The following is a 24,065-nucleotide window of genomic DNA, read 5'->3' as shown; positions in this document are numbered from 1 at the left end:
GGGGGGGGAGTAGAAATTTGCCTGAAACGGAAGGAGACTGGAAAGAGACACACACACACTGAATGGGGTTTTAGGAATATTTACTCTGGGTGAGTACAGGTGACTGTGCTTAGGTCAAGTTATTAGGTCTGCACGGTGATTAAAATAATTTTGTAAAGTATCCCCTAAGGGGGTTTCGACGTTCCTTGCTGTCACAGCAGCTGCGGCGTCTCCCTCTGCCAGTTTGACCTCGCGAAGCCCATGGTCCCGGAGAGATGCGTGCGACCTCCTGTGTGGGGTGGAGCTCCCTTCCCGCGTTGGGTGGTGGGGCGCTGATACGCAGCCGCGGCGCCCCCCTGGAGAGCTCCGCGCGGGCCCTGGCAGATTCTTCCCCTCCCTCCCGACCTCTCCTTACTAACACTAGGGTAGTTGGAGCTGGGGAAGGGGCTGCAAGAATGAATGGGCACAAATTAAAGAAAACCATATTTCAGTGAGGCTTAACGGCCTTTGTGACTCTAGGCTGAGTCCCTAGGGAGGGATATGTTGGAGTCTTGATTGGGTTTACTTTCCCAGGAGGGGAATGTGAGAGACGGGGCGCAGGGGGGGTTCAGGGTATGCTGGCAGGGTGATTCCAGCCAGCGCCTTTCTGCCCTGAGCTGCAGGTTCCTCATAGAAGGACACGTAGTAGTCGAGTGACCTCTACCTCCTCACTCTAAAATTATGGCAAAAGGGTAAGGTGACGTTCTAAGGGAGATGGTGTTGCAGTGTTTCAGGTTTCAGACAAGTTCCAGAAACAGCAAACTTTTATTAATCCCACATGCATTTATTGAGTGCCACTGTGTGTATGCTAGCGACTATGCGGGGGCCAGGGGAAAAAGATGAATAAGATAATTTTAACCTTCAAGAACTCATTGTTTAGGGTTTGACATATAAACAATATAAGATAGTGTTAAAAGAACAAAAATGGATAGATGGAGGTGACATGGACACATATTAGGTAGGAGAGGCAGTCTAGAGAAGGTGTCTGAGCTGGGCATGGAGCTAATAGTCTTTCATGAATGGTCAAAATTCATCAATTCTATTACATTGTTTTTCATAAAAAGGGACCCCATCTTGCTATCATTTTGGAGACAGAGGCTATTTCCCTGTCTTGAGTTCCTCACATCCCTGTAAACCCATAAACTGGGAGGACTGAGAGCCTCCTCTCAGCCTGATTAGAAATCTGTTAGATTGCAGATTCCAGGTACACAAAAGATGCATTACCTAAACTTTTTATAACAGTCCACTGACATTGCTCAGCACACCCAAAGTGCTCCACCTGCTCATGGTTCTCTACATGTCCTCACTTCCCCATGCTTCTGGAATGAAACTCTTATCACGTCAAGTAATCTAGTTTTCCAGAATAATCTTCTCCCTACCACCTAGCAGAGCTGAATATTGTGGCTTGGAAATTGCATTTCTCATTGCAAGTGGATAACTGGTATCCTGGTTGATCAAGCAGTTTATTGGGAATTTGGTTCATTTAATTTAATTCCCCTGAGCCTGATCAACGTGTCATGGACGAGATTGAGGACCAGCCCCTTAGAACATGGTGACACCCCTCCTTTCTCTCCATCCTTATGTAACTTCAAAGGTATTTCTTAGAGTCTTAAAAATTATAAGCATTGGCTAATCTTCAATCTAGCCCCATTCCTTAACAAAATAAATGAAGTTGGTACATCTTTTCTATTCTGGCCATTTGTAAGTGTAATTTTATTTTTTTAACAAACCATGAATATCTCTCTTTCTCTTTCTCTTTTCTCTCTCTTCCCCAGAAGCAGTTGTGGATGGCTGCTCAAGAGAGAGGAGAGGGATAGAAGAAACCAAAGGTTATATTGGTTGGGTAATAAGACCCTCTGAATTCCACAGGTTCATTCTTAAATGGCTTTATCCCTAATGATCACTAACCCCAATCTGCACATATACCCAGAGATAACTGCCACTGACAAACGCTTAGCACTTGTCCACTTACAGAGCACCTTCCATGAGTGTCATATCACTTTGTTCTGACAATTCCATGAGGAAAGCAATGATTCTGATTTTTGACTGCTGTGTGACAGATCACTCTAAAACTTAGTGACTTAAAACAACTTATTATTTCTCATCATTCTGCGATCTGGGTTAGGCTCAGCTGGGACACTGGGATGACTGGTCTTCTCTTTCTCTCCATGTAGTGTCAAGGCCTCTGTCTTCACATTGCCTTCTTACACCATAGATTCATTTTGCTTGTTCTACAAATTCATACAAGTGAAATCATACTGTATGTACTCTGTTGTGTGCAGTTTCTTTCACTCTGCACAATATTTTTAACATTCACCAATGTTGCATGTAGTTCACTTCTTTGTATTAGTGAGTAGTATTCCACTAAATGAATATACAGAAGTTTATCTGTTGCACTGGTGGACATTTAGGTTGTTTCCAGCTTTTAGGCATGAACAAAATGTTTATGAGCGTTCTTGTCTGAGTGCTTTTGTGAACACATACTTTCATTTCTCTTGGATAAACAAATAGGAGTAGGACAGCTGGATCATCGAACAGATGTGTGTTTTACTTTAGAAGAAGCTCTTCCACAGTCTTCTGAAGCAGGTACATTGTCCTGCATTTCCAGCAGCAGTATATGAGAGTTCTGGTTCTTCCGGCTCCTCACCTATATTTGGTGGCATCAGTTTCTCTTAAAACTTGTAGCCATTCTAATGGATGGATAGTCAGTTCTCAATGGACCTTTCATCTGAATTTTCCTGATGACAAATGATGTCATATACTTCTTCATATGTCTTAGTAACTTATACATCTTCCTGTTCAAGTCTCTTACCCATTTTTGAATTTGGTTATCTTCTGATTACTGAATTTTAGGAGTTCTTTTACATATTCTGGATATAGTCTCTTTGTCAGATATTTGTGTGTTGTGAATATTATCTTCCGATCTGTGGCTTGCTGATTAGTTTTTTAGATTACGTCTTTCTATGAGCAGTTTTTAATTTTGACAAAGTTCAGTTTATCACCTTGTTTTTCATGATTATTGCTTGCTGTGACCCAGAAAACCTTTGACTACTCCTGAGTCCTGGAGATATTCTCCTGTGCTTTCCTTTACAACTTTTATAGTTTAAGCTTTTTCAGTTAGGCCTATGACCCATTTCAAATTGATTTTTGTGTATACTGTGAGTAAGGATTGAGGTTAGTTTTACTCATGGGGATATCCAATTGTTTTCGACTTTCATTTCCCCCTTGAATTGTTTCGATGTGTTTGCTTAAAATTATTTGACTGTGTATTTGCAGGTGACCCAAACTTTTGACCGCAAGGAAAAATGGGTTTATCACTGAGGACAGAATAATGCTATTTCTCTGTTTGTTTGTTTCTTTTTGAGATGGAGTCTCGCTCTGTAATCTAGGCTGGAGTGCAGCGGTGCAATATTGGCTATGGCAACCTCTGCCTCCAGGATTCAAGCAATTCTCCTTCCTCAGCCTCCTGAATAGCTGGGATTACAGGCATGCGCCACCATGCCCAGCTAATTTTTGTATTTTTAATAGAGACGGGGTTTCACCACGTTGGTTGGACTGGTCTTAAACTCCTGACCTTGTGATCTGTCCATCTCGGCCTCCCAAAGTGCTGGGAATATAGGCGTGAGCCACTGCGCCTGGCCCTATTTCTGTTATTTCTAAGTTTCCTGGGATCTGGTTCATATCTAGCAACAGAAAAACTTTCATCAAAGCTTATGGCTAAAATGAATGCCTCACTTTCAGTGGCTCATTCAGTTTGTTGACAAGACTTCTACAAAGTTGTCCACATTAAGTTAGGTAAAAGCCAAAAGCAGAGGCTTTATCCAATTTGCTTGTTTGTGTATGAGCAAATCATTAAGCCTATTGGATGCTTTTGGTTACAACTAGCAATGCCTCAGTGCTCCTGTCTTAACCTGCATGTGCTTAAACAGTAAGTCAAAACCAAACCTCTTTGTTAGAGAAATTTGAACAAACAAATACTTGATAAAGAACATTTGACAAGCCACTGAAAACCCTTCAGTTGGCCCTTCGAGGAGAAAGGGATAGCAGAGGCTCTGGAGGTTTAAAACTGTCCTAAATATAGGAATGACCATAGAAGAAAAGTTCCTCAGAATCAACTTCTTAAAAGATGCCAGCACAGCTCTACTCTGAAGTTCTGGAAATCAGCCTTTGCCCAGCCAGCGGTTGCCACCTGTCCTGTCATTTCAGAAGTTTTGATAGTGTAGGTGGGGAGTCCTTTTTGCAGTCTGGTGGAGGCAGATGTGAGGCAGCCATTTTGGCACCAGCCTTGCAGGTCTGCAGAGAGAACTTGGCAGTGTAAGCAGTGTTTATGTTTCAGATTCCCAATGGGTGTGAAACCTTTTGGGGCACACAATGGCTGCCACTGTACCCTACTCGGTGCTGGGAGGCTGGGGTGGATGGAGACGAGCACTGTGGTTACAAAGGGATTTATACTCCACTGAGCCAAACCTCTAGATGAACCTGTTTATCTCGTTGTCAGAAAGAGCACTTTATCCAGGGAGTTAATTCAGAAATGAAAGGCATCACGTGGGAGTTAGGCTTGATATGCCTAACCCAGGCTTATTCCTTCCCTCCTTCCTGAAACCTCTAACTCAGCTAAAGCACCAAAAAGAAAATTATATCTAATTAGCTTAACTGCTGGGGACCCTCAAATCTCTTCACTTGGTGTAGGATCATGCAAACCAAAACAATAAAACATTTGTTGGGAATGCTAAGCTCTCCTCTGAGGGTGACTCATGTAAAGCAGCATGAGGCCTTCCCTATCCTTTCCTTTCAGAGGATGGTAGGGTTTCTATACATGTGATAGGAAGGAGGATGAAGGAAAATGGTGTAAAAGAGAAAGCAAAGAATATGTGCGGTCAAGGAAAAGAAAAAAAATCAATGCAGTGTGTTGCATAGAATGAATACAGGATTTGGGGCCAGATATACATGGATACCTTGCCACTATTGCTACTTCTACTACTACAAACAATGCCAACAACAGCATGAAGAAGGCATATTTATTGTGTACTTAACTGTGTTCTAGAGCAACTCTAAACCTGTTAAATATGCTATCTCATGGGTCTATTCTATTATTCCCATTTTTCAGATGACGACAGAGAGGCCCAGAGAAATTAGCAACTTGTCATGATCCTATGGCTAAGACATGGAGAAGCTATGACTTGAAAGCAGGTCTGCTTGACTCCAATGCTTGCACTCTTAACCTTGCTCTAGTAAATGAATGACATTCATTCAATAAACTTACTCTGTTTCTAACTGGTTCAAATTCTGCCTCTGTCCTGTGACCTTGGATAACCTCTCTGATCTCAAGTTTCTTTGTGTGAAATATAAACTAATGCCTGTGCTTCCCAGCTTGCAGAGCTGCTAGGAGGACTGCATGAGATAACGCATGTGGAGGTGCTGGGTACATTGTGAAGAGCTAAACAAATGTGAGGGCTTGCTATTTGGGGCTTTTTTGCATTTTCTGGTTTCTCTGCTCCTTTGCAGAGATGCTCCCACTTATGAATCTGCAAAACTGTTGATGTAGTCCATGATATCAGAAGCTACTTTTCATCCAAACACACATCCTTTTTTCTTCTCACCCTTTTCTCCCTCTCACCAGGGGAAGCTACATTCTATTGCTCCCAGTCTCCAAAAGAAACACCAGTTTGAAGTTCAATAAAAAAATCATGTACAGCAGATTCCAAATAGCCACTCAGCCAGAGTCAGTAAAGAATAGCTATTTCCTATATCTTCCTAAGGGGTGAAGGAGTAGAAGTTTGTGGATTAACTAACACTTTAAAATTATTTCATGTCTGGTAAATGCAGCCGAAGGTAGAGACAGTTGAGCTGTAGAGGCAGAAAATCACCAAGACTCAGAATCTAGTCTTTAATTTGCTCAGGATCCAGTGTCAGTTAGGCTGAGTAAAATGGACTGAAATCAACCACATTCTAAAACATAATTTGAAAATCAAAATTAAAAATTATATATAATTTCTAAGTTGCACTTCAGGTTCTTTTTTATGTGCATGGAAAATATAAGACCAGGTATCATCAGGTGATCAGAGTTTATTAAGCTAAACAGGTGGAGAGCAAGACCACAAAACTGCTGAGAGTATGCATGCTCTCATGGACCAAGTATTTTCATGACCAATGCATCCTGAAAACCTGGGGAGAACTGGAATAATGGCCTACCAGCATGTAGGGCATCAAGACCAACTCCCCTCCCTTTATTGTGTCTTAGTCCCAAAACAAAGGTTCTCATTCATAGATGTTGTCACCATCTTCTTTGAAGTTTCTGCACTGAGCAGAGTCTCACGTGAGCCATCTCATAAGTGACTGGCTAACCTTATACCTACATAATTGTATAGAGTGTCTTTGTTGGACATTGGTAATTGGTCCAATTATAGAGCCCAAGGCAGCTTGTTTAACTCAGACACTGGCACGTAACATGTGCAACCAGATTATCCTGGCATCCCTTTCCTTTAAAAAGGAGCTCTTTCTAAGGAGCATGCCAGGTGTGTTGAACTTCAAGCAATACTTAAAAATCTGTGTCAGCTGGACAATGTGTTCCCTGCCCTGTAAGGATACTCTCCATGGGAGCTTTCTTGCTGAGTGTGGAATCAGAGCTAGGGGAGTGAGTTGGATGACCTTAATGACATCAGGTAGTGCCAGCCAGGTGCACACAGCCTTGCCGAGTACTTCTTTCCAATTGAACGTGTGGATGTGAATGTTTCCATCCCAGGGACTTGGAGCCAGGGTGAGAGAAGCAGGAGGAAGCATCCTGAAGGGTCTTGCTTGGCCCGCAGTGGTTTTAGATCTTACACATCAATACACACATTCTAGGGTTACTTTCTTCCTACTCATTATGCCTCAAAGGGGTCGCATCTGCTGGTCTTTGTACAGCGCTGGAGGCAGCATTCCTGACTCTTTGGACTCCGCTTTTGCTAGGTTCCAAGCACACCATTCCCCATCTGTTAATGCATTTTTGGTGTCAGGCAGGGAACATTAAGATTGATGAGCTTACAGCAGGTCTGTTTTCCTGAGACGACAACTTAGTCCTCTGCTCCTCAATGCATACAACACGATGGAGGGCTCTCCTAGGCCAGGCACTGTGCTGGGCACTGCGGACTGAAGCAAGGAGGAGAAATATGGTCACAAAGGCCTTACAGTCAGGTGGGGATATAGCAGCTTAACCAAATACCTGTCTCAGTGTGATAGGTATCGTTGATAAATAAGGAAAGAGGGAGTGTGAATGGGGAAGTGATTAACTGTCTGAAGGGCTCAAAGAAGTCTTTATAGATGAGCTTCAAGTAAGGTTTTGTAGATAGAATAAGAGTACTTCAGGGAGGCAGGGAGTGGGAGAGGAATGCTAGCATGGTCTACACAGGCAGGAATAGCACAGTCTGAACTACAAGCTGTTCAGTTTTCTGGAATGCAAAGTTTACTGAAGGAAGAATGAGACGGATTATTGTAATAGTAAGAACTATTATTTGCAGAGCACTGACTGAGCTAGGCACTGTGCTAAATTCTTTGCATGCATCACGGTAATGCATCTTTAAAACAACCCTAGGAAATGGGTACTACTATTTCTTACTGATGAAAATTCTTGCCTGTTTCATAAACCCATGCCAAACTGGCTTAGGCAAATGCAGGAGTTTTGAAAACCTTTTCAGTCTCTTCCTTCTCTTTTTGTGTTGTTTTCATTCTCTGCAAACAACCTCTACCACACACTGGAGCATGTGACTTCCAGTAGCTCAGGAGTTTTACATATTTGCTTTTCCTCCACCAGACTGGGACTAATTTTCTTTATCAGTTTTAGTTTTAAAAATCCCAGAGAGGCTGTGCATGGTGGCTCATGCCTGTAATCCCAGCACTTTGGGAGGCCAAGGTAGGCAGATGACTTCAGGCCAGATTTGAGACCAGCCTGGCCAACATGGTGAACTCCCGTCTCTACTGAAAATACAAAAAATATTCACGTGTAGTGGTGCACACCTGTAATCCCAGCTATTCAGGAGGCTGAGGCACAAGAATTGCTTGAACCTGGGTGGGAGAGGTTGCAGTGAGCCCAGATTACACCAGTGCACTTCAGCCAGGGGGAAAAATATTCTCAGAGAAGGGCTTAGATAGGCCCAGCTCAGTTCAGCTGTCCATTCTTGGATTAATTAGTAATGGGGCTGTTGAGAACATGACGATTCTAACTGGCACTGATGCTTAGAGGGAAAGGAGGAGCAATTTCCAAGGGGAAGGAGCCCCAGGCAGACAGAAGTATATATGCCCAGTAAATTCTTCATTTTGTAGATGAGGATATTGAAGCTTTGGGAGGTTGAGTAACATGTTGAGGTCAAACAGCTTAGTAAGGAGCAGAAACTAAAATTCAGTCTAAGTCTATGTCAGTGGTTCTTAAACAGGAGCTGTGGAACAAGACCACTGGAGCTCAATGCTGGTTCCACCGTGAATTAGCTGGGTGGGTGACTTTGGGCAAGTCACTGAGCTTCTAGATGCTTCAGCTTCCCCAACTGTAAAACGAGCAGAGTAATCTTACTAAGCTCACAGATGAGGATTAAATGCATTAATACCTAGGGAGAACTTAGACTAGTGCCTGGCACAAAGGATAAGCTCAATAAACATGAGTTGGCGTGCTCTCATGCTTCCTGCTAGCTTTCCTGTCCTGGTCAGATGAATGCCTGTTTCAATCTTTAGGGCTCCACTCAGCTGCCTTCCCTGTGAAGACTTTGTGATGCCCCTAGAAAAAGTTAGTCCTCCTTTGTGCTCCTGATACTTGTGCTCTCATGTCCATCTCCCCGACTGCTCTTCAAGGTTGTGATTCCTTCCTCTTGACATGTGTCATTCCACCAAACAGTATAACCACTACATAGAAGACATTTTTAACTGTTTGAAGGCATAAATATACAAATTTCACTGGGACAACACCAACATGGTGGGTCATCCAAAGGTGGGTCATCTGAACTGATCAGTTTGCTAAGCACTGTTTGTTCCAACTCTCACATTTCAACTGTTCTTGTTTGCCTGCCCCCGAAGGAGTGAAAAATATCATTTACAGAGTCCAGTAACGTGGTCCTTCCTCCTTTGCTGTCAGCTTTTATCCAAATCTGAATGTTGGTCGTGTTTGTTATCAATGCTTCCCAGAGTCTCCGTTACCTCCCCAGCTTGGGTTTCTGTTTACCTTCTGTGACTTAACCCTGACCATTTGGCTCTCCTTCCTTATTAGTTTCTGCACAGCCGCAGTCAGAATGGCTTCCTGTCCAAGTAGGACCTGCTGTCATGTTTGTTACTTGTGAGTCCTGGGTGTCTCATACCATTGCTTAATCATTCTGGTTCTTTGTTAAGAAGATGGCAGGCAGCCTGTGGAATTTTCTTTTTTTATTAAAAAAAAAAAACATAAACCTTAACAATACAGGGTCATTTCAGCACTGAAAGAGAAAAGCCACACTCAGTTGTTCTTTATCAGTAGCTGTCCAACTTTATAATACCACAGTTTAGAGGAGCTGGTTAGAATGCAGATTCCTGGCCCTGCTGCTGAAAATTCTTGCTGAATAGTCTGGAATGGGGTTGACGTATCTGCCTTTTTAACAAGGTTGGTAGTTTTCTGTGGCTGCCCTAACAAATTACCATAAACTCAGTGTCTGAAAACAACAGAAACTTTTCTGTCACAGTTCTGGAGGCCAGAAGTCTGAAACTGAAGTGTTAGCAAGGCCACGCTCCCTCTAACAGCACCAGGACAGAGTCCTCCCTTGCCTCTCCCAGCTTCTGTTGGCTCCAGGCATTCTTTGGCTTGTGGCTGCATCACTCCAATCTCTGCACATGGCCCTTTTCTCTGTGTCTCAAATATCCCTCTACTTTCTCTTATGTAAGAACACCAGTCACTGGATTTATGGTACACCCTAAATACAAGATGGTTTCATCTTGACACCCTTAACTTAATTACCCCTGCAAAGATCCTATTTCCAAATGAGGTCACATTCATAAGTACAAGAGGTTAGGATTTTGACATATCTTTTTGAAGGGGCACAACCCTCTACAAAAGGTTATTCTGATATATGGGATTCTAGCATCTTACTGCAAAAACACTGTCCTAGTTTCTGAATGAGTATTAGAGCTTATCCTGACAGTAGTTCTCATGCAATCTAGACAGTTCTACAGTAGGATACTAGTAAGCTGAAAAAATTAGAAACAGGCCAGACCCGGTGGCTCACGCCTGTAATCTTAGCACTTTGGGAGGCCAAGGCAGGTGGATCACTTGAGCTCAGGAGTTGGAGACCAGCCTTGGCAATATGATGAAACCCCACCTCTACAAAAAAAATTAGCCAAGCGTGGTGGCTTGCACCTGTACTCCCAGCTACTTGGGGGGCTGAGGAGGGAGGATCGCTTGAGCCCAGGAGGTGGAGGTTGCAGGGAGCCAAGATCACACCACTGCACTACAGCCTGGGAGACAGAGTGAAACCCTGTCTCAAAAAAAAATAAATAAATAAATAAAAGAGAGAATGCTTCCCCTGGATCATCTTCCTGCCATTGCTTGCTGAGGTGGTTGGTAGGGAGGGCAGGGCAGGAAAACCAGAGGGGCTAGCTTCTTTCCCCTGCTCCATGTTTCTCTTCCCCTCACCCCCCGGGGTCTATCTCTCAACTGCCCCACCTGCCTCCACTCCGAAATGCCTGATCTCTTCCTCTCCAACCATGAGTTTTAGAGACTTTGGCTCTAAAAGCAAAATTCTAGACTCAGGCATTGCGTCTTAGTCAATTGCACTGAGTTTGAAACATAAATATGAAATATATGAATGAATACACACACACACACACACACACACACACACACACACACACACACACACAAGAATGGAAGTGTTTGCTCTTCTTTTAATTCATTCAGGATTGTGTATATTGAACCTTGAAAAAAAACCAACTCCTTTATCCCCTATAATCCACATCCTGGTTTTCCCCTCCCAGTATTTTATTAGTATGATTTTATCATAGAGATAAGATTCCTCCTCTTTCTCTTCCTGTGTGTTAGTCATGTTTTCCATCCTGTTTCAAACCAAAGAAGGCTTTGAAACCAAGGACCTACAATAATACCTGCTCTTTCTGAAAAAGTATAGGCATCTTAATATTGTGGTGGCAATCTGCCTTGTCTACAAGAGACTCATGTCCTTTACCATATGTTCATTTCCTGAACACTTAATCCTCCAATGATCGGTTACAAATCCTGTAGCCAGTGCCCCCTCCTAAGACGAGACAGAGTTCACCTTCTATACAGCCCTCAGTCTTTTCTCCTGCAAAGCAAAACCAGGTCCTAGAACCCTTCCCAGAAGCTGTGACTCCTCTTTGTCATCAGAAATCTGGTCCATTTGCCCTGGGTTCCAGCCCAAAGTTGTCCCTCCCCCTGCTAACTGCATTATCAGGTAATTTTCCTGGTAGCAGAATCCGACTAAATGTACCTCTTAACTGGGGTCCATCTCTCTCATTTGTAGCCCTGCTATTCATTTTACCCTCAGTGAATCCACTTCACACAACAACATGGTTGATGAATCCCACAAATGTGGAGAGGGCCAAAGAAATCAGATGTAAAGAGGAAAGTATGTGCTATATATAAATTTCCTATGAGATTAGAAGCCATCATACTCTTGAGGGTGGGTAGGCCTGAAAAATGTTTAATGACTGGCTCCCCTCTGAACATGATTAAGTGTGGACTAATGTCCATGGTGTAAATACTCCTAACCATTGCCAGTTTCAGTCTACTAACATGATGTCACTTAACATGGAGTAGAAAGTGTGTGCTGTGGCATAACATTATGTGATATTTCTACCAGACAGATGCAATACATAAATAACCTCAAGAGCATAAATAAGTGTATAACATAGTGAAATAATTAGGAAGTAATGAATTCTGAATATTTATTACCTATTATTGTGTGCCAAATTATCTTTCTAGCATCTCACTCTCCTACAAATGTAAAACTCCAACAGCTAATGTCACCTGAGAACACAGGACTAAAATGACTGCAAATATCCAATGACACTCTTGATTTCCACCATCTTTGAACACTCCCAATCTAGTCTATATTTATCTTTTCAACAAATGCTTACTGAGCTATGTTTCAGACACTTTTTTCTCTTCGATAGTTTTATTGAGGTATAATTGATATATAATAAACTCTACATGATTAAGTAAACAATTTGATAAATTTTGACATCTGTGTACACCCATGAAGCCATTATCATAATCAAGATAATGACCATATCTACCACCCCCAAATTTTCCTCATGCCCCTTTCTGAGCCCTCCATTACCCCAGGCCACACTGACCTGCCTTCTGCCACTAAGTATTAGTTTGCATTTTCTAGAATTTCTTACCTTTGTTTTTAATATAATTTCTTTAATTGGAAGTGTATATAAATTTCTTTTTAAGAATAGCTGTGTTTAACTGTAAGTTCATAAACTCCTGAATATTTGATAACTGGCACTCAAAAGCCATAGGAACCAGCTTCCACACAGATCTGGGTTGCATAAGTGAATGGAATGGACCATGACGGGAAAATCTGGGGTTGGGATAATGTTCTATTTCTTGATCTTGGTGATGATTAAATAGGGATTTCTGCGTAGTTAAAATGTATTGAGCTAAACACATACAATGTGTGGACTTTTCCCAGTGTGGGTCAAACATCAATAAAAGTTGCCCCCAAAAGGAAGTAGGAATAAAGAGGGAAAGGGGTCAAATCACTTCTTCAGAACTTAAAATTCTCTGGCTTTCTGTTGCATTTCAGTTAAAATGTCAGCTCCTTCCCACAGCTTTCAAGCCTTGCCCTGTGGCTTCTCACCCCGACTATATTTCCAGCTTCACTAACTCAAGCCTCAGTTTCTCAAACCTATCAATTTCCTTCCAGCCTCAGGGTCTTTACATATGCTGTCCCCTCTACCTCAAGCTCTATCTGCCACTGTTTTATTTCCCTGTTGTTATTGAGGATTATCTGAGACTGTATAATTACCTAAAAAAAAAAAAAAAAAAAAAAAAGAGGTTTGTTTTAGCTTACAGTTCTGCAGGCTGTGCAGCAAATGTGGTGCAGGAATCTACTTCTAGTGAGGCCCTCAGGGAGCTTACAATCATGGTAAAAGGCAAAGTGGGAGCCAGCACATCTCATGGCAAGAGAGGAAGCAAGATAGAGAGAGAGACAGAGACACAGAGAGAGAAAGTTGTCAGGCTCATTTAAATAACCAGATCTCCTGTGAACTCATTACGGATTACAGCAAGAACAGCACCAAGCCATTCATGGGGGATCCGCCCCCATGACTCAACACCTCCCACCAGGCCCCACCTCCAGCATTGGGAATCACATTACGAGATGAGATTTGGAGGGGACAAATAAATATCCACACCATATCAGCCACTCTCCCTAAAGCAGCTACTTCCTTCTCATCCTTTAGAGCTCAGCCTCATTATTACGTTCCCAAGTGGCTGCCTTCTCTAAAGTCATGTTGCTCTTTTTCTCAACCCCCTATTCGTTTTTTCTGCATGCTTTTTAAAGTGTGTAACTGTTTCTTTATCTGTTTGCCTTTGACCTTTGCCTCCTACTTAACTGTAAACTCCAAGAGACCAGGAATCACAGGTTGTGTCTTGTTCATCTGTGTAACCCAGACACAATGTAAGGGACCTAGGAGGTGTTTAATAAAAACGTAATGAATGGAGCAGTTAATTCTTGGTTTTCTTGGGGAATGCAAGGAAACTGTGCCCCAGAGGATGTGTGTAAATGTCAGGAGTGGGAGCGGAGGAGTCAGCCTAAAATGCTGATTCTAAAGCCTTTTAGGTCACTCCTTACCAGCTGCAGATTCCGTGTCTTCCTTCCTGCAACAGTCTGAAGGTTCACATCAGATAAGGAGACTGAAGCCTTGAGTGTCTAATGTCATGAGCAGAGGTGGAATTGGAATTGCTATCTCCCGATTCCCAAACTAGAGCTCACCTCTCTTTGTCATATTTTCAGAGGCTGGAATTGGGGGGTGGGGAAGGATGAGGAAACTGGGGAGAAGGAGCATGAGCTTTTAACACATGCAGACATGGAAGAGCATCTGGCTTTGTAACTACCTGGTTCAGTTCTTAGGCAAATAGCCAAGTCTCCCAGGCCTCAGTTTTCTCATCACTAAAATGGGGATCATAATGACTACTGTATAGGAATCTTGCAAGGAATGGAGGAAACCATATACCTAAAGTGCCTATCTCATCCTTGGTGTTTAGTGAAAACCCAGTTGGTTCCTTTGTTCCCTGTAGTGGCAGCATCTCCACTGGGGGCTGGCCAAGGTAAGGCTTCCCCTCATTATTTCATAAATGTCTAATCATGGCTCTGATTGCTGCCCAATTTAATTAATGCCCTAGCAGTGGGTTGACATTCTCAGGCTTTAACTGCCTAAGAAAAGTGCTGGTACCACAATGCTGTGCTAACACACCAAGCTTCTCCTCTCGAATGTCTAATGAATTCATTCCTCTCTAGTCACTCTGGGAAGAGTAAGAAAATTAAGGCATAGACTGGATGAAAAACGATGACAGTTATAAGGCATAAAATCAATAATGCCCCACTTTCCCAAAAAACTGGAACCTTTTTCATGTCAAAAATATAGTGAGACATCTTCTGACATGCTTATGTAGTGATGCTATTCTCCTAAGAACAATCTTTTCTAATTACAGGTATTTAGCTTCTCATTAAAACTTGGTTACACTGATTTTAGGATTCCAGGCATTAAAATGTTGTACTGAGTGAAGTGCAGGGAAAGGAAGGAAAGTAATATATTTTTAGTATTTGCTTTCTTGCAGACACTGTGCTGGCTATTCACCTCCCTATGAGATAGGCATATCCTTCTTTGTGTTAAGAACTTCAGATTTCACTTAATTTGAGTGTAAAAGATGCCATTTGGGTAGAATCTAAGATGCTGCAAGAGAGACTTAGAAAGTAGAGGGGTTCCAATAGGTTAGAAGTTTGTTTCTTTCTCGTATAACTCTTCAGAGGTAGGCAGCCTGGGATTTTAGGGTTGCTCTGCTCTCCTCAAGCTGATGCTTCCGTTTCTAAAAGTAAGATGGCTGCCCTCTGCTGCCATTGTATTTGCATCTCACACAGCAGAGACAGGGAAAGACAAGGCAATCTTTTCTTAAGGGCATGATTCAGAAGTGCCAGACATCATCTTTGATCATATCGCTAAAGAACTTAGATGATTTAAATAATACAGAAGTTCATTCCTCTCACATGTGACAGTCTAAGGGTAAGCAGCTTGAGGGCTTCCACAGTATCAGGGGCTACATTTCTTGTTTTTCCACCATTCCCCAGGGTTTGCAATCTTCTTCACAGTAGAGGGAAGCTTGCCACCACGTGGGTCCATGTTCCAGCCAAAAAAACTGAGAGAAAGGAAGAGAGGACAACCCTTTTCCTCTTGAGGCACAACCTGGAAATTGTTCACCTCACTTCTGCTCATAACCCATTGGCCAGAATATGATCACATGGCCAAAACTAGCTGCAAGGGAAGCTGGTAAATGTGCCTAGCTAAAACCGGGTAATTTTGTTACTAAAGGAAGAAGGAATTAATGGTTTCTGCTAGAAAATAACCCCTCCGTCATAGGAAACCATTGCAGGGATTTGTGCATGTGATACAATTAAACTTATTTGTCAGAAATTTTGTGACTATTGAATATAAAGTGTACTGCAGAGGGTAGACACAAGCATGGAACCAGAAAGAGTAGTTGAGGAATAAAGTGGCCTGGTGTAGGGTGTAGCAGCTGAGATGATAAGTGGTCTGATTCAAGATATATTTGGAAATGTACTATATTTTGAAACGCCCTCAGCACACACACACAATAATAATAATATTAACACAAATTTTAAAAATAAAACAAAGCTCAGCAGGACTTTCTGTAGGGTGGATATGGAGTGTCACAAAGAAAGAGGGGTTGAGGATCTCTGCATAAAGGCTTCTTCAAGTCACTCAGGGTTCAGCTCAATGAAGTTTCCTTAATCCGCAGGTCCATGGCAGTCATGCTATCATATCACCCTGATTTTTCTTCCTAAAACATATTTCTATCTGAAATTATCTTGCTTAGTTTTTCTCTTGGCTTATTTTCTCTTGCCACTAAAAGATATGCTCCATGGAGTAGAAATGCTTTCTATCCTGTTCATTATTCTAGTGTTGGTACCTAGAACAATGCCTGGCACACAGTAATATTAAGAACCAGCACTTGAAAGTCAACATTTACTTAACACTTGTTGAAGGGATGAATCAGTTAGATAACAGTTGATGTTTCTGAAGATGGTAACTGAATAAAAAGAAAAATTAAATGATATAATAAGGAAATAGAATGACAGCAACCAGAAATCTACACATTGAAGAGGCTACCATGTTCTTTAAAAATGATTAAATATTGACCAATGCTGTCACATTTATGATGTTGTTTATCTAGAGTTTACAATCCACAGGCATCCTAGTAGAAAAGTTGGTTATTTTAAAAGAAGAAATGATTAGCCTGCTCTCAAATATCTCAACTCTCCCTTTAGCCCAGTAGATGTTTTTTTTAAGCAATCCCTAGAGATTTAAAGGGAAAAGAGTATGACTCAAGAATTCTAAAAGCAGTCAAATTGTCATTCAAGCATGTAAGAACTGTGGAAAAATATCATCTGTAAGTTTTCTCTGGAATGGAAAGATATCATTAGGGGCCCTGAGCATGATTATGATGTTGAGGCATAGAAGCATTATTGGTGAGCATTAAAATATATTCAACCTAAAATAAAGTCCAAATATTTTTAATAATTATCATTGTAAAACATAATGTGCATGTTATGTTTCTTGAAAGAAAAGCAACACAATGTAAAATAACAAGATTAATTTTACTGCTTTAACAGATACCAAAGTAACAGTTTAAACAATATGAAGTTTATTTCTCCCTGCATAACGGTCTGATTATAAACAGTCCACAGCTGCTCTGGGGTTCCATGGTACTAGGCACACAGGTTTCTTCTCTCTTGTTAGTCTCCATCTCCTAAAGGGTGGCTGTCTTCAGCTTTGTTGACTAGGGTTCATGACCATGTTCACTGGGTTCATGTTCTAGCAGCAAGAAAGGTTAAAAGGTGGAGAAGGAGCAGAAATTGAACACATCTCTTTTACTCACATCCAATTAATCATCCTATGACCACACTTAGCAGCAAGGGAAGCTGGGAAATGTAGTCTTCAGCAGGGTGGCACATGCCTACCTAAATCCTCTATGATTATAGAAGTAGTAGAGAAAAGACATGTGTGGGGAGAGAAGCTATCAATCTTTGCAATTCTACTTCAGAGGCTGTTGTGAGAATGAAATGAAATGTATCAGGACACATGCTTAATATCTGCACCTAAACATATTAAGTGTTCAGGAATAGTAGGTATTTTTTTTTAATGAAAAGAACCTATTTTTCCTTATAGAAATGATAAATGTTGGTTATAAAATATTCAAACAATATAAAAGAACGCAAAAAAATCAAGATCACTTGGAACCTCATCTTCAGAGTCAACCACTGATAACACTATACCCATATCTGATAATTTATCAAATGTTTATTTGCATCCCAGTATGTGATATTAGGGACATAGTAAGACAAAGGGGCAAAAATGAGCCTTCCAAATCTAGTCCATTTCCTTTTGAATTTATCTCACTGATACAAAATTATGAAAAAAGGTAATTCTTACAAATGTTTCAGCACTTAAAATGTATTCTCTATTTATAGAAGAAACAGCTGGTATATATATATTATTTCAACTATATTAGTTGTGTTTTTTTTTGCTATGTTAGTTAGTACAAAAAATTATGATAGTTATATCTTCTTTGGGGACTGGACCATTCATAACTATAAAATCTCCCCTTGATTTTGAATATCTGATCTTAGTATCACAACCCTTCCTTCCTTTCTTCTTCCACTTATCTGGACACTTAGGTTGATATATGAGTGTCCCCAAGCAGGTTCAGAACCTGAATAGGTTAATCTTTTTAAGGGCTCAGTTTTCTTCTCCCATTCCCTTACAACAACTAGGTACAGTTCATAGCCACCTGCTTTGTATTTACTAATCTTAGGTTCTATAAGACCTGAGACATTTCAAACACTACATGTCCTATTTGGATACATTTCCCCCACATTCAAAAAGATTGTGCCAAATTGTAACAGCAACTCAAATCTAGAGAGTTTGAGTTTTCATTAGATTTCAAGTGAAGCCATCAATTCACAGCTAATGTGTAGTTCAAAGGCATTGTAAGGGTTTCTTTTGATGCCTTTGAAAATGTCACATACACCTTAACATTTTGTGCTTCATCTATAGACAAGCAGCCACTTCAGAGTTGGCATCTCTATTTACAAAGAGGCAAATATGAGCCTTCCAAATTTAGTCAAATTCTTTTTGAATTTATCTCATCAATATAAAACTATGAAAAAAAAAGTAAATCCTGGCTTGTTTACATCTATTTTTTTCCTAAGAAAATAATAAAAATGATGCCTGCAACTATTTGAGGGTGCCGATTATGTGCCAGGCATTTCACATGCATCATATTTACTCTGATCCTCACAGCCACCTGCCATGTGAGTGTGATTACCACCATTGCTCAGATAAGAGTCCTGAAGGGAAAGTCACAAGGAGAGCTGCACATGTAGACTGACAGTGGCAAGAGGAAGCTAGGGGCCAAGGCTGTTCTGTTTAACTGCAAAACCTTGGTTTGTTCTACTGCTCTAAGAACTGGACTTCTGAAGGAAATGGGCAATTCTTTGTTTTTCTGTGCTTTGAGTAATGTTTCCTCTTTTTCTCTTCCTGAATGCTCTTAACTAGAGTCTAATACGAACAAATTCCATATGCAGCTACAGAAATGCAAGTCTGAAGGAATGGAAGGTTAAAACCTGTTTAATTCACAGTTCAGCAAACAAATACAATTTGCTTAAATAAACCCACCAGGAGGGTTGGCTGAATCAAGTCTCTTATTATTTTAGGGCTGTAATTTCAGAATGTACCTCGGTGATTTAACAAAGAACACTGATATCAAATATTACTCTCTATTTATTGCAAATACCATAGAAAGTTTTTGTTGCTGTTTACAATACATAATCTCTGTAGCAAAACATTATATCTAGTTTCAGAAATGCTAACTGCATTTGGATGGCAAATCAGGTAAAATTTTCTGGAGTACTTAATTTTGTTTCTTACAACCAACTAAAACACTTAATATGTAACTTTGGGAAAGAAAGAGTTGCTCCTTTTAAATATAGGTATATTTCCAATAATATGCAATACAAGATGTTTTGGTATAACTGACTAAAAGGACCTGGGAATGAATTAATGGAAATGAGGAAATGGTTAGACCAAACTTATACCATTATATTTGTAGGAATTTCCTACAGATTCAGGCCCTTCTTCAGACTTACTGATTCAAAATTTTGAGAGGTAGAGTTACAGACATGTGCTTTTAGAAATTTCATGGGTAATTTTGATGTGCTTCCCTGGTTACAAACCTCTGGGCTGGAGCCAGGTGTGTATCTTTAGTACACTCAGTAGCAACAATGAAATATTTTCTTTCCAATGCTGGCTCCCACTACCAACAGTTATTCTTCCCTGTCTCTTTCTTCACTGGAAGAAAAACAAGTTTATGCAGTGAGATAAAGATGGGCAGATGTTCTCAACAATGGATGAGATATGGATCATCTGATTCTCAGAGAAATGTACCTTACTTGTCTGCCATGAATACCTGATGTAGATGGAGTTTAATAGACACTTGAATGCTAGGAAAGGGTTTTGGGAATGATAAATGCAGGGACTTTTTTTGTGGGGGTACAGATTCTTGCTCTGTCACTCAGTCTGGAGTGCAGTGGCGCGGTCTCGGATCACTGCAAACTTCGCCTCCCAGGTTCCAGCAATTCTTGTGGCTCAGCCTCCCAAGTAGCTGGGATTACAGGCATGTGCCATCACACCTGGCTAATTTTTGTGTTTTTAGTAGAGATGGGGTTTCACCATGTTGGCCAGGCTGGTCTTGAACTCCTGACCTCAGGTGATCCGCGCACCTCAACCTCCCAAATGGCTGAGATTACAGACGTGAGCCACTGCTCCCGGCCTCAGTTTTTACTAACAAAGACCAAAAAATAAACCAAAATACTTTTTTTTTTTCCATTTAATCATATGGTGAATAGATGGACACAACATTGAAATCATGGAGTCCAACTGCTTTATTTTACATTAAGGGAAACTGAGCCCAACGTGGGGAAGTGACTTCTTTGTCACACAGCTTTTTCCTACAGTACAAACCATTCAATTCCACGGCCAACTCCAGAATGCAAACCAAGCTTTCTATTCCTTTTTGGAACCTTGCCTCACTGAAATTAGAAAGAACACAGAAACAGCTGTTCAACCATGTCCAGAAATGAGATTCCATTCTTCAATAAAACACCAAAACTTTAGCTAAGAAGTGTTAACAGAGAAAAAAAGATCAGCCTGTAACAGATTCTTCAGCAAAGTTGCCCGTCCTCACAGAGGCTCACAAAAAGTGAAATAACCAAAGTTATTTTTATATAAGCTTTCCTGTTATCAATGTGAATTGTCCTTCCAGAACAGATATTTGAGAGTAGGCTTAGCCAAATCTTCATTACATGCTGTTTTTCTGGATCCATTCTCAGAGAGGAGCTTTCCTATTCTCAATCTCTCTTCCTTCTCTAGCCCCTAAACAAAAACCTGGAGAAGAACATTTGTATCAGGGTAAAGTTCTGGTATCAAATCATCCATATCATATCATTAATGCCTTGTTGGATGTTATGGGCTGAATTGTGTCCCCTCCCCTGTCCCATTCATATGTTGAAGTCCTGGCTCCCAGTACTCAGAATGTGGCTATATTTGGAAATAAGGTCATTGAGGAGATAATTTTGTTAAAACGAGGTCATTGGGGCAGGCCCTAATCCAATATGACTTGTATTCTCACAAGAAGAGGAAATCAGGACAAAGACACATGAAGAGGGAAGACCATGTGAAGAAACAGGAAGAAGACGGCCATCTACAAGGCCAGGAGAGACTCCGAAGAAACCTACCCTGTTGATGTGCTGATCTTGGACCTCTAGCCTCCAGAACTGTAAAACTATAAAGCTTTTTTTAAGCCACCCAGTCAGTGGTACTTTGTTATGTCAGCTCTAGCAAACTAATACATTGGATGTTTCATTCATTTGATATGGATGTGAAATTTAATTCCACTCTTTAACAACTGCATGCTCAAAATGGAGTGTCTGTGTCATCATTTCGACCCTTTAGTTAAAATGAAAATGAAAACCTGGTCTAGGCATGGTGGTGCATGCCTGTAATCCCATTACTTTGGGAGGCCAACGGCAAATTGCTTGAGCCCAGGAGTTCAAGGCCAAGGTGGGCAAATTGCTTGAGCTTGAGCAACATGGCAAAACTTTGTCTCTACAAACTTAGCCAGGCATGGTGGTACACGCCTATAGTTCCAGCTACTTGGGAGGCTGAGGTGGGAGGATTGCTTTAGCCTGGGAGGTCAAGGCTGCAGTGAGCTGAGATCATGTCATTTCACTCTATTCTGGGTGACAGAGTAACACCCTGCCTAAAAAAATAAAATGAAGGCCAGGAATCAGGATGTCTGTGTTGGCAAATACCCGAAAACCCAATTCTAAAATAACAAATGGGATGCATTTAGCTCAAACAGCTCAAAGGTCAAGAGGTAGTACAGGCTTCAAGTGCAGTTTGATCAGGGTGTGGCTTCCTCTGCTTCTCCCTATTTATCAGGCGTGTGGTTGGGTTGGTTCCTCTCAATGTGGAAAGATGGCATCAGTAGTTATACATGCTTCTCTATTTCTATCCAAGAAGAAAGGATGGCATCAAGTAACTATAACAAGTCCAGGCTTTCCTCTGATTGAGTCAGTCATTGTAACCCTAATAATAATAACAACTAATTTTTAATGTACCCTTAATATGTGCAAGGCACTCTTCCAAGTGCATCTTCCGCATGATTCTGCAATATGAAATGAGATAGATGCTTGCATATGTTATGCTAAGTGAAATAAGCTAGTCACAGAAAGACAAACACTGCATGATTCCATTTAGCTGAGGAATTTTAAATAGTCAAATTCAAAGACTCAAAGAGTGGAATGGTAGTTTCTAGGGGCTGGAGTGAGGAGGAAAAGGGGAGTTACCAATCATTGGGCATAAAGTTTCAGTCAAACAAAATAAATAAGTTCTGGAAATCTGTACAACATTGCACCTACCATCCACAATAATTTGTTTTACACTTAATTTGAGGAGGGTAGATCTCATGTTAAATGTTATTATAATAAAATTTTAAAAGCAAATAATAAACAAACATAAAACCCAAACAAAGCAAAACAAACAGCAATCCCTTATTTGTTAATTTGGTCAAGTCCAAAACCCCTGAACTCAGAGAGGAGGTAAGCACCCCCACCAGCTGAAATAATAAGATTGATATGCAAGGTGAAGGATAGATATTAGGAAAATGGCCAGAGTATGAGCTACAGCCATGTGTTTGAAAAGTTATAACTCTGTCCCATGCTTCAGATTTCCTTAATGATCTAGCTTAATACAGGCAAAAACCAAGATACATTCTTCACAGTACTGTTTTTTTTTCTTGCAGGTACAGATGCCAACAGAAATCGATTGAGGAAGCATGCAGGCTTCCAGAAATTCACCAACACCTGATCAGCTTTTTGCCTGCAAGTTAAAGTGACCTCTTGGGTCAAACCCTAGGTCCCTTTGATTTTGACATTTGCAGAGGCGTGTGAAAACCTCTTTGCTTGTTCTGGGTTGTGTGAGCTGCTTTCTCTTTCACCCTTGATGTACGGTAAGAAAGGAGCAATCAGAGACAGGCATTTGGTGAGGCTTTAGTTTGTACCACTTTCACTCTTGTCCCCAACTCCCGCCTTGTCCATGCTGGGTGTTCCCTGTACGAATTAAATGTACAGATCTGATATTTTCCAATTTGTAAACCTGAATACAAAGCAGAAATGCATGTTTATCATGATTCTGGAGTTCTAGTGAATCAAGTGTTAATTTCACATGGCTTCATTGATTTGAAATAAATAATGGGCAATTTTCCTTCTGAAGGCTAAATATTGGTACAAATTAGTTCAACTTTTTTTTTGAAAATAATTTGACAATACTTTATCGAAAGTTACAAAACGTTTGTATCTTTTATATAGCAATCCCAACTCCTAGGGGTTATTAAAAGTGGTGGGAGGAAGCCTCATGCACAACAATGTTCATTCAAGACTGTCTTAGAATAACATAAATGTAAACCAAACAACACATATTCCAACCATATGCATGGCTAAGATATGTATAGTAAAAACTTCTTGGGGGAAATATTATGTAACTATTAGTAGTTCCCTTTGTTTGGAACACTTTCCACCCCTTCTGCCTTATTCCTCTGTCAGCTAACTCCCACTTAGTCTTCAAGACTCAGGGTACCCACCACTGAGCTTATATAACACCTAGGCACACCTCTATTAAAACATGTAAAGCCCACTGCATTGTAACCCGTTAATTTTGCAAGTTAGTGTCCCCAACGGATTGCAATTCACTGAGGCGGAGTCTGTCATTTGTGCAACAAGTTAAAAATCAGAAAGCAAAGGTGAAGAAATAAAATTATTTCTGATATATAGAATTTAGCTTCAGCTAATTCAGACCTGCCTTCATTTCCTGCTCCCCAACCCTCTCCAGTCGCCAGCAGCAACAGCAGCAGCAACATTGCCCCTCAAGTCTCTTGTGGAAGGTAGGAAATCAAGCTTTCTAGTAGGAGTGTCTTTGGGGAGGGAGTGAGTGGGATACTAGAACTGGGGCCAGGGGAATATTCCCGCAAAACTCCAGGAACCATCAGCATTCCACTTCTTGCAAAGTTCGTTTTCATGCCCGAGTTGTTCTACATAGTGCACAAACTGGGACTGCAAACGTGCAAACGATCGGTGTGAATTCATGTATACTGAAAGGCGATGCGCGTTTCCTTCTTGCAGGCAGATCTGCCTTAGAAAGCTTGAAAGTGGACGCAGCCC

At 41.0% G+C, this 24,065-nt stretch overlaps 1 long non-coding RNA gene across 2 annotated transcripts in view; it reads left to right on the top strand.

Moving 5' to 3' along the window:
• The window catches only part of LOC108311407, a 25,372-nt gene extending 1,692 nt beyond the window's left edge, over positions 1-23,680 (top strand). Inside the window, exons 3-5 of one of the 2 annotated variants that reach the window (XR_005201905.1) lie at positions 1,794-1,887; positions 20,981-21,124; positions 22,652-23,680. This is a non-coding gene — a long non-coding RNA (uncharacterized LOC108311407). The remainder of the gene's footprint in view (positions 1-1,793; positions 1,888-20,980; positions 21,125-22,651) is intronic. The other variant, XR_005201906.1, reaches the window with a different exon arrangement.
• Positions 23,681-24,065: the final 385 nt, after the last annotated feature.

Source organism: Cebus imitator, unplaced genomic scaffold, assembly GCF_001604975.1.
Source record: "Cebus imitator isolate Cc_AM_T3 unplaced genomic scaffold, Cebus_imitator-1.0 Scaffold115, whole genome shotgun sequence".
In the NCBI taxonomy this organism is placed as follows: domain Eukaryota; kingdom Metazoa; phylum Chordata; class Mammalia; order Primates; family Cebidae; genus Cebus; species Cebus imitator.
This window is presented reverse-complemented; position numbering and strand designations above follow the sequence as displayed.